Genomic DNA, 10,177 nt, shown 5'->3' with positions numbered 1-10,177 from the left:
CCCTATATTTTAAAACTCTCCTATCTCATTTTTTAGTATATAGCTCTTTCCTAGCTCTTCTATTTTGGACAGTTTCTTCTTAGTTGAACTATTCTTTTTCAATTTGTGCAAATATGCATACAGTTGCTAAGCCTCCCCCTATCCATTTCCTACTTTCCCACCCATATGCTACCCTGGAAATATGATCCATTCATAGAAATTTAACATCTGCCTATATGATATACACTTCTAGCAAGTTATAGTCTTCCATGTATTTAAAGTTCCTGGAGAAACTTTAAATATATAGCCCCAATTGGTGTCTAATTTTCTCCCCCAAAATGTCTTTAATATCTGATTTTATCACAAGTTGGCAAACAAGAACAAAAATCAGTATTTTAAGCTCTTTCTTTTCTTTAATTTTACAACCAAATTTCATGTCATCCTCTTAGTTCGACCTCTGTAAAATCTCCTGAGTATAAAACTGAATATTTATCTCCACTACCACTAGCTTAGTGAATCTTTTGCCTGGAAAATTATAGTCACAGCCTAACTTTTTCACTTGTAAATATTATTTTTGCCCTAATTATTTTTACTTAAAAAATAGTTGTATTCATGCTTTTTCTATGCAAATATGAAACCATGTATTAAATAACTAATATTTGCAAGTCACTCTTCTACATACTTCTAATACATTAAAGGTGGCTCTGTGTTTTGGGCTTCCCTTGTGGCACAGTGGTTAAGAATCCATCTGCCAATGCAGGGGACACAGGTTTGAGCGCTGGTCTGGGAAGATCCCACATGCCGCGGAGCAACTAAGTCCATGAACCACAACTACTGAAGCCCGTGTGCCTAGAGCCCGTGCTCCGCAACAAGAGAAGCCACCGCAATGAGGAGCCCGTGCACCACAACAAAGAGTAGCCCCCACTCACCGCAACTAGAGGAAGCCCGTGTGCAGCAACGAAGACCCAACGCAGCCAAAAATAAATAAATTAAATAAATAAATTTAAAAAAAAACCTCTATAAAGGTGTCTGTGTTTCCATTTTTTTAAAGTAATAATTTCAAGGTCCTAATTTGTCATACACACACTACTATAGAACAACCAGCTCCCTCAAGCCTCTCAGATTTTCCAAATTCCATTATACACATGCACTTACACACAAAATGAAATCCTACACATGTGCATAGACACACCTTGTTACTGAGGCACCACGTCTAATTTAAATATGTAGTATTGAGTATTCAGTGTTATCCTTATTTCATTCTGCTATCATTGATGTTGTAGGCCATATCCCACAGCTGCATAATCTGCACTGTTGATAACTTTTAGGCTAGTTATAAAAAGCACAGTTTTTCATTTCAAGTTTAGATCTTCTACATTGCTTCTGAATCTTAAGCCACAAAATTATTATATTATTTGATTTACGCTATACTTCTGAATGAATCAAAATACATATAAAAGCATTCTGAAGAGATACCCTTACAACCCAAAACACAATGCATTCTCATTGGAAAAAATACAAGAAAATAATCCCAATCAAAAATTAGCTTATAGGGCTTCCCTGGTGGCACAGTGGTTGAGAGTCCGCCTGCCGATGCAGGGGACACGGGTTCGTGCCCCAGTCCAGGAGGATCCCACATGCTGCGGAGTGGCTGGGCCCGTGAGCCATGGCCTCTGAGCCTGCGCGTCCGGAGCCTGTGCTCCGCAACGGGAGAGTCCACAACAGTGAAAGGCCCGCGTATCGCAAAAAAAAAAAAAAAAATTAGCTTCTAACAAAACATTTTAAAACATAGAATCAGTATATCATCCCTGGGATTCAGTAGATAAAATAAAGGTAGGATTCGAAATCCATTAAAATAACTCTTATGTGAGTAGAATATAAAATGATTATGTCTACAGTATTTATATAAATCATAGAAGGAATTAAAATCATTTATAAGAAAAGAAAAAATGCATTCTTAAAAGAACAAGCAGGTTGGGAAATTAACAGTGCAGAAATTCTAGGAATATTATTAAAACATTTAACAACAAAAATATTAAAAGATGGGTTACATCCATTAAAAGATGGATTACAGATGAAGAGTATATACACTGCAAAATAGATTTTGTAAAGTATTCTACAAGGAAGTCTAGGGAAATAAAATGATGGAAAAGATAAAAGTGGTTAAAAGAAAAGAATATCTTTGGCTCAACATCACTAATTATTAGAGAAATGTAAATCAAAACTACAATGACATATCATCTCACAGCAGTCAGAATGGCCATCATCAAAAAATCTAGAAACAATAAATGCTGGAGAGGGTGTGGAGAAAAGGGAACACTCTTGCACTGCTGGTGGGAATGTGAATTGGTTCAGCCACTATGGAGAACAGTATGGAGGTTCCTTAAAAAACTACAAATAGAACTACCATATGACCCAGCAATCCCACTACTGGGCATACACCCTGAGAAAACCAGAATTTGAAAAGAGTCATGTACCACAATGTTCATTGCAGCTCTGTTTACAATAACCAGGACATGGAAGCAACCTAAGTGTCCATCGACAGATGAATGGATAAAGAAGATGTGGCACATATATACAATGGAATATTACTCAGCCATAAAAAGAAACGAAATTGAGTTGTTTGTAGTGAGGTGGATGGACCTAGAGTCTGTCATACAGAGTGAAGTAAGTCAGAAAGAGGAAAACAAATACCGTATGCTAACAAATATATATGGAATCACACATACACACAAAAATGGTCATGAAGAACCTAGGGGCAGGATGGGAATAAAGACGCAGACCTACTAGAGGATGGACTTGAGGACATGGGGAGGGGGAAACGTAAGCTGTGATAAAGTAGAGTGGCATGTACATATATACACTACCAAATGTAAAACCGATAGCTAGTGGGAAGCAGCCGCATAGCACAGGGAGATCAGCTCGGTGTTTTGTGACCATCTAGAGGGGTGGGATAGGGAGGGTGGGAGGGAGAGAGATGCAAGAGGGAAGAGATATGGGAATATATGTATATGTATAGCTGATTCACTTTGTTATAAAGCAGAAACTAACACCATTGTAAAGCAATTATACTCCATAAAAGATGTTAAAAAAAAAAAAAAGAGAGGGTTTCCCTGGTGGCACAGTGGTTGAGAGTCCGCCTGCCGATGCAGGGGACGCGGGTTCGTGCCCCGGTCCGAGATGATCCCACGTGCCGCGGAGCGGCTGGGCCCGTGAGCCATGGCCACTGAGCCTGCGTGTCCGGAGCCTGTGCTCTGCAACGGGAGAGGCCACAACAGTGAGAGGCCGGCGAACCGCAAAAAAAAAAAAAAAAAAAGTTTCCAGAGTTCAGTTTGAGTAGAGCCTCTGATGGGTAAGGAGAGTAAGATACAACAGTGAAGCCAGATCCTGGAGGCCACAGGCCAGATCGTGCTGTGCTAATGATTCCAGGCTGTATTTGAAAGCCAAGGGAAAGGTATGGATAGACATACACTATTGATCTGGATATTGTATAACGCAGAGAAGTTTAGAAGATTTATCTCCTAAAACAGATTTATAGCTTTTATATCTTCTAAATTTACTCCCCCAAAAGGCTAAGAAACAACTCCTCTATGAGGTCGAAAATGGCTGTGGTGTAATTGCAAGAGTCATAGTGCAGTGAGAAGAACCTTGACCTTGGAAGAAAACTGGATACTATTCCTCTTCCTCAGTTTATTACCCAAAAGTATGTGAAATTCCCAGTGCCCCAGTTTCTTCAGCTTTAAAAGAAAAAGTAGTGAAAATCTCTCCTCGGATAGCTCATGGACCTGAAGTCTAAGGAATCTCTAAAAATGTGCCAATGAAACAGAGGAATCAAATCATTCTCTGATCATCACAAATGTTAGCATTCCAAATAATAGCAAAGAATTTCTTGCAAGTAATTCTAACTCATTTTAATCCAAATTAATAAAGCACTTGCCTGGGAATATGAATAAAGTAATTACTTATGCAAGCCAGATAAAATGATAACTGTGTTTAAACAAGAGATCTATAATCTTTTTTTCTTTCTGCTGTATTTATATCCAGGTGATTCTCTACTTCATTTAACAAGTGTTAATTATTAACACTACTAAATTCTTCAACTACTTCCACTCCCAACTCAGGCAATCTTTAGTGAATACCTCTTGAAAGTACACACATTTACAAAAGCCTACCTTTTTATTTAAGTCCCCTTTTGACCTTTCCTCAGCTTCTTGCAAGAGGAAGAACCAATCTCACCTTTTACTGTGTATTTTGATGACATAACAGACTAACCCTGTAGAAATAGTGGCAGTGATTCCCTCTGGAGCGCTTCTAGTCTTTATTTTATGCCAAAATTTTATCTGTTTTAAGTTTATAATACTAATATCCTGATATTTGTTTTTCTTTTTGTTTTGTTTTATTGGCTTTGTTTGCATATTTGTTTCAGATCTTTTCCAGATTATTGGCATGTATAAAGCCACCACAAAATGAATGACATTTGGGACTAAAGATGCAACAGGAACTTCCACCAAAGTCACATCATTATATTTACCAGGCTGCAAGGAAGAACTGGAATGACCACTCTGATACAAGCCTATTCTTGTAACCAGGTAAGGCCAGAACAGTCAAATCCTATGTTCCTGTGTCCATGTTAGAAATTAACACTAAAAACTGTGGAAATAAAGGAGTGAGAACCACTGGAGTTCTATGAGAAAGCTCTTAATTCGGCTTTAGATTATTAAGGGAGACAGAAAGAATTGAAGAAATGAATGTAGATTAAAGAATAAAGGTGCAAACTATTTGACTTTTATTTTTACTTCTTATTATTACTCATTTTCTTTCACATTTGCACAGTGATTCTGGGAAATGTCTTTTATAACCAACGATTTTCTAAGGAAGGAAGACTCAAGCAAGAGCGAAAACTTCACAGCCCTGACAATTGTACCTCACAAATATTCTACTTCTGAAATTTTATTGAACCTTAATTTTATACATCCCTTACAGATATTGGTATGCCAAGATTTTCAGGCAAATTTCTGTTAATATTTTCTGTGGAGTGAATAACTTTGGGCAGAAAACACGTGTCAGGATTCTGGAGGCTTGCCAGAGAGGAGTTGAGCTTCAATACAAACGTCATACCCTGCGGTTTCCTTCAAATCACTACAAAGGATCATTTAACCTAAACTGCACTTCACCTGCTCAGTCATCAGTCACCCTATGAATATTAACATGATCTCTCTAGACATTAAAATAAATGAATACAATATAAATATTGAATAAAATATTGAATAAAATAGTTCTTACAAAAGGGAATTGTGATTCTGCTCTGGATTTAGGTTGAAGTACTAAATATGAGTAACAAAGAAAAAAGGAGAAGTGACTACTAAAGGCATCATCATTGAATTAGGAGGAAACCCAACTGCTTTGTCAGTTTTATCTCAGGATGTTGATTCTCAAATAATCTGAATGGCACTGCAGAATGTGTGCAACTTTCTCAAGGAGTATAGCAAGAAGCTTCCCTTGCTTCTTCCGTGAACAAGTGAGTAAATAATATTATAATTGTTATATAAGTAGTATAAGTCGAAACAGGTGATTAGAATCATGAATGAATGCTGAACACTCAATAATGAAAGAGGAATATCAGCAATTCCAAACCTGCTAAAAGATATTCCAGGAGTATGCTCACATTAGTTGATTAATACTTTTTGTCCAGAGAAAAATTAGGAAGAGCCTCCTCTCTTAAAAATGACGCCAGCAAAAAAGAGTCCACTGATCAGAAGCTCCACTGCAGAGTTAGATGAAATCGCCACTAGCTATGAATCGTGGCTTTTTTATGCTTATATCTAAGACATGTTTCCTTGTCCCACTAGCATTTTATTTTTATTCATTCAGAAATAAAAATGCAAAGAAAATAATCACATAATTCCACATCCAAAATATAACCACCGTTAACCTATTGGTGTATTATTTTAGGGACATTTGTATTTCATATTAATGGTGAATATATATACATATATGTATGATTTTAAATAATTCAACATTAATAACACTTATTTATAATTGGTTTTTATAAATATAATTATTAATGGTTAAAAATTCCTTAATCCATGGGATTTGGTATAAATCTACCAGTAATCATAGACTTGCATGCTTTCAGTTACTAGGAAGTTAATAGAGAATGCTAGAGAGGGAATCAGCTTTTATTAAAAACACTGGGTAAGCAGTTTTGAGAAGAACTGTGCTCACAGAGTCCAAGTTTGAAATTCCTGAACTTTTTGATCTTCTCTAATTTTTTAAAGACTTACTCTATTTAACTTTTTTTGATGATATAACCATGCAGTTTAAACCCATATGCAATGAGCTATTTTCCAAAATTTAGACAGTCCTTATAATACATAGATCATTGGTTTACAAGGTCAGCAAGAACAAGAATATTTAAGACTCTTGAGTTATATTATCAAAGTGTTTCCCACAAAGGGTTGTACCAATTTGCATTCTATCAGGCCAAATATTTGTTTGACCATATTCTTGCCAGTATGAACATTTTAAAACAACCATTGTCAAGTAAATTTAATTTCATTCGTTATTATGACTTTTCTATATTTACAAAATTTTGTATTTTCGACTAGTGGATTTTCTCTTCACAACATTTTTTTCATCTTCATGGACTTTTTTTTTTTTTTTGGTTTAGATATTTTAGTGTCATTCCCTTGAAGAGGGCTAATATCTCAATATTAAAGAGTATACAATGAAAAAAAAGAACTCCATACCCAAAAGTATGCTCAAAAAGTCTAGTGATTTAGAAAGGCTAGAATCTTTTTCATAAATAAAAACTTATAATAGTTACCTAGAGTAAAATTATTTAACTTCAAAGCAAATGAAGTCATCAAAGATCATAGCATACACTAATAAAAGTCATGGCTGTGCTGTAATTCTTCTGGATACAGTAAATATTTAAAATATTGTGGGCCTACTATATGTGTATGGTACCATTCTGTAAAACTGAAGGATATTCATTACAAATAAAATGAAAATTCTGAATATATTAAATGATGGGAAAGAGTGAGATGGCCAATAACATTAATTCCCTAAAATTTTGTAGTATTTGACAATTTGATCATTTAATTTAACAAAATTGTAAATCCATGATTGAGTCAGGAATCCAGACAACCATGAGTTATTTTTCTTCTTTCAAGAAGCTCAGAGTAAGTTCTGGGGAAAAACAGCCACAAATTATTCTGTGCAGCTGTTAGTTTGCATACAAAATTGATAGCAGAAGCAAGGAGGAATATGTAATTTTGAAAATTGTGGGTATAAATAAATATAAAAACAATTAAAAATGCCCTCTTCTAGGTGAAGTACTGAAAAAAAAATCACCAAAAAGACTACTTCTTATTAAAGAAACATAATTTTTTAATTAATTCAAAATGAATTAAAGATCTATTTCTTGTCTCTTAGGGCTTCAGGAAAAATTGAAGGAAAATGATACTTTCCTGGACAAGTATCTGGAGAAAATAACCTACCTGAGAACAAATGGTGTGTAAAACTAAGAAATAATGAAGTGACTATTTAAATAAACAAATGAATTTACCCAACAGCTCTAGCAAAATTTTTCTTAAATATATATAATAATAAATGTTTAGTAGAATTTTGTTTGTGGTCTTCTGCATATTTATTTGTATATTTAGGAACCCATAGAGAGGACAAACATAGAACAGGGAGTCAGTCAATATAAAGAAATTACAAAAATTCTACCAAGATTGTGCCAAGATTATACTAAGAGGTCTATAAATAGCTCAGGGAAGCACTTCATCCACAACACTCTAATGGTGCCCACTGTTCTATATTGTATTGTAATAACCTGTCAATATGTCGCTCTCCTCCACTGTACTGTGCACTCCTCGAGGGTAGGATCTAAGTCTTGACCTAGTTCACCTGTACTTTCCTATTGATAAGCACTCCAACAGATGTGTGGAAGGCAGGAAGACAGACAGGAAAGATTAATAATAGGGCATGAATAAAATGGATCAGATATGTGCAAAAATGCAATTCACTCAGCAAAAGCAGTTCTAAGAGGGAAGTTTATAGCAATACAATTCTACCTTAAGAAACAGGAAACATCTCAAATAAACAACCTAACCTTGTGCCTAAAGCAATTAGAGAAAGAAGAACAAAAAAACCCCAAAGTTAGCAGAAGGAAAGAAATCATAAAGATCAGATCAGAAATAAATGAAAAAGAAATGAAGTAAACGATAGCAAAGATCAATAAAATTAAAGGCTGGTTCTTTGAGAAGATAAACAAAATTGATAAACCATTAGCCAGACTCATCAAGAAAAAAAGGGAGAAGACTCAAATCAATAGAATTAGAAATGAAAAAGGAGAAGTAACAACTGACACTGCAGAAATACAAAGGATCATGAGAGATTACTACAAGCAACTCTATGCCAATAAAATGGACAACCTGGAAGAAATGGACAAATTCTTAGAAATGCACAACCTGCCGAGACTGAACCAGGAAGAAATAGAAAATATGAACCGACCAATCACAAGCACTGAAATGGAAACTGTGATTAAAAATCTTCCAACAGGCATGTGCAACCAGGTCCCCAAACATGGAGTCTTGTAGCCCAGGTCTTACCTGAATCAGGATGAGGGAGTGGTGGGTCCAGGTGGGGCTGTTGGCTGTGCCCCTGCTTGTGGCCTATCTGCACATCCCACCCCCCGCCCCTGGCTTTCCCCTGCTCTTCACTCATGGAAGTTATCAGGCAAATTTTTTACCTACAAGGGACTGCGTATCTTCTACCAAGACTCTGTGGGTGTTGGAAGTCCAGAGATAGTTGTGCTTTTACACGGCTTTCCAACGTCCAGCTATGACTGGTACAAGTTTTGGGAAGGTGTGACCCTCAGGTTTCATCGAGTGATTGCCCTTGATTTCCTAGGCTTTGGCTTCAGTGACAAACCGAGACCACATCACTATTCCATATTCGAGCAGGCCATCGTCGTGGAGGCTCTTTTGCAGCATCTGGGGCTCCAGAACCATAGGATCAACCTGTTGTCTCACAACTATGGGGATATCGTTGCTCAGGAGCTGCTCTATAGGTTCAAGCAGAATCGATCTGGTCGGCTTACCATCAAGAGTCTCTCTCCGTCAAATGGAGGTATATTTCCTGAGACTCACCGTCCTCTCCTTCTCCAAAAGCTTCTCAAAGCTGGAGGTGTGCTGTCACCCATCCTCACACGACTGATGAACTTCTTCGTATTCTCTCGAGGTCTCATCCCGGTCTTTGAGCCATACACCCGACCCTCTGAGAGTGAACTGTGGGATATGTGGGCAGGGATACGCAACAATGACGGGAACTTGGCTATCGACAGTCTCTTGCAGTACATCAATCAAAGGAAGAAGTTTAGAAGATGCTGGGTGGGAGCTCTTGCCTCTGTATCTATTCCCATTCTTTTTTTTTTTTTTCTTTTTTCTTGCAGTACGCGGGCCTCTCACTGTTGTGGCCTCTCACATTGCGGAGCACAGGCTCCGGACGCGCAGGCTCAGCAGCCATGGCTCACGGGCCCAGCCGCTCCGCGGCATGTGGGATCCTCCCGGACCGGGGCACGAACCCGTGTCCTCTGCATCGGCAGGCAGACTCTCAACCACCGCACCACCAGGGAAGCCCTATTCCCATTCATTTTACCTATGGGCCACTGGATCCAGTGAATCCCTATCCAGAGTTTTTGGAGCTGTACAGGAAAACGCTGCCGCGGTCCACAGTGTCGATTCTGGATGACCACATTAGCCACTATGACAGCTAGAGGATTCCATGGGCTTCTTAAATGCATATATGGGCTTCACCAACTCCTTCTGAGCTGGAAAGAGTAGCTTCCCTGTATTACCTCCCCTATTCCCTTATCTGTTGTGTATTCCACTTAGCAAGAAAAGCCCAAAAGAGGTCCTGGCCACCAAACACTATTCTCTCACAAAAGTCCACCTGACTCACACGGGTGAACAGCATATAGTAAAAAGCCAGCAGAAGCTCTAAGGGTGACCTAATAGTCCACCTCCCATTCCTTTGACATCTGATCAAGTGTATGGACTTGCCTTTGTCTTTGTGTTATTAGGAAATTCTGATGGGCACTACTACTTACTGATGCAGAAAGATAGACAGACATTCTTTTGCATAAAAGTCTTTGAAACACTTCCATGGACTTTTCTGAAATATTTAGAAA

At 37.6% G+C, this 10,177-nt stretch overlaps 1 pseudogene across 1 annotated transcript; it reads left to right on the top strand.

Annotated features, from left to right (window-relative positions):
- The first annotated feature begins 8,607 nt into the window (after positions 1-8,607).
- LOC307175511 (mesoderm-specific transcript homolog protein-like) lies at positions 8,608-9,816 on the top strand (annotated as a pseudogene). The gene is made up of 2 exons: positions 8,608-9,395; positions 9,620-9,816. The product of its transcript is annotated as a mesoderm-specific transcript homolog protein-like (transcript).
- The last annotated feature ends 361 nt before the right edge of the window (positions 9,817-10,177 follow it).

Source organism: Stenella coeruleoalba, assembly GCF_951394435.1.
Source record: "Stenella coeruleoalba genome assembly, chromosome: 16".
Lineage (NCBI taxonomy): Eukaryota > Metazoa > Chordata > Mammalia > Artiodactyla > Delphinidae > Stenella > Stenella coeruleoalba.
Note: the sequence above shows the minus strand (reverse complement) of the source record. Positions and strands in the feature narration are given on the sequence as shown.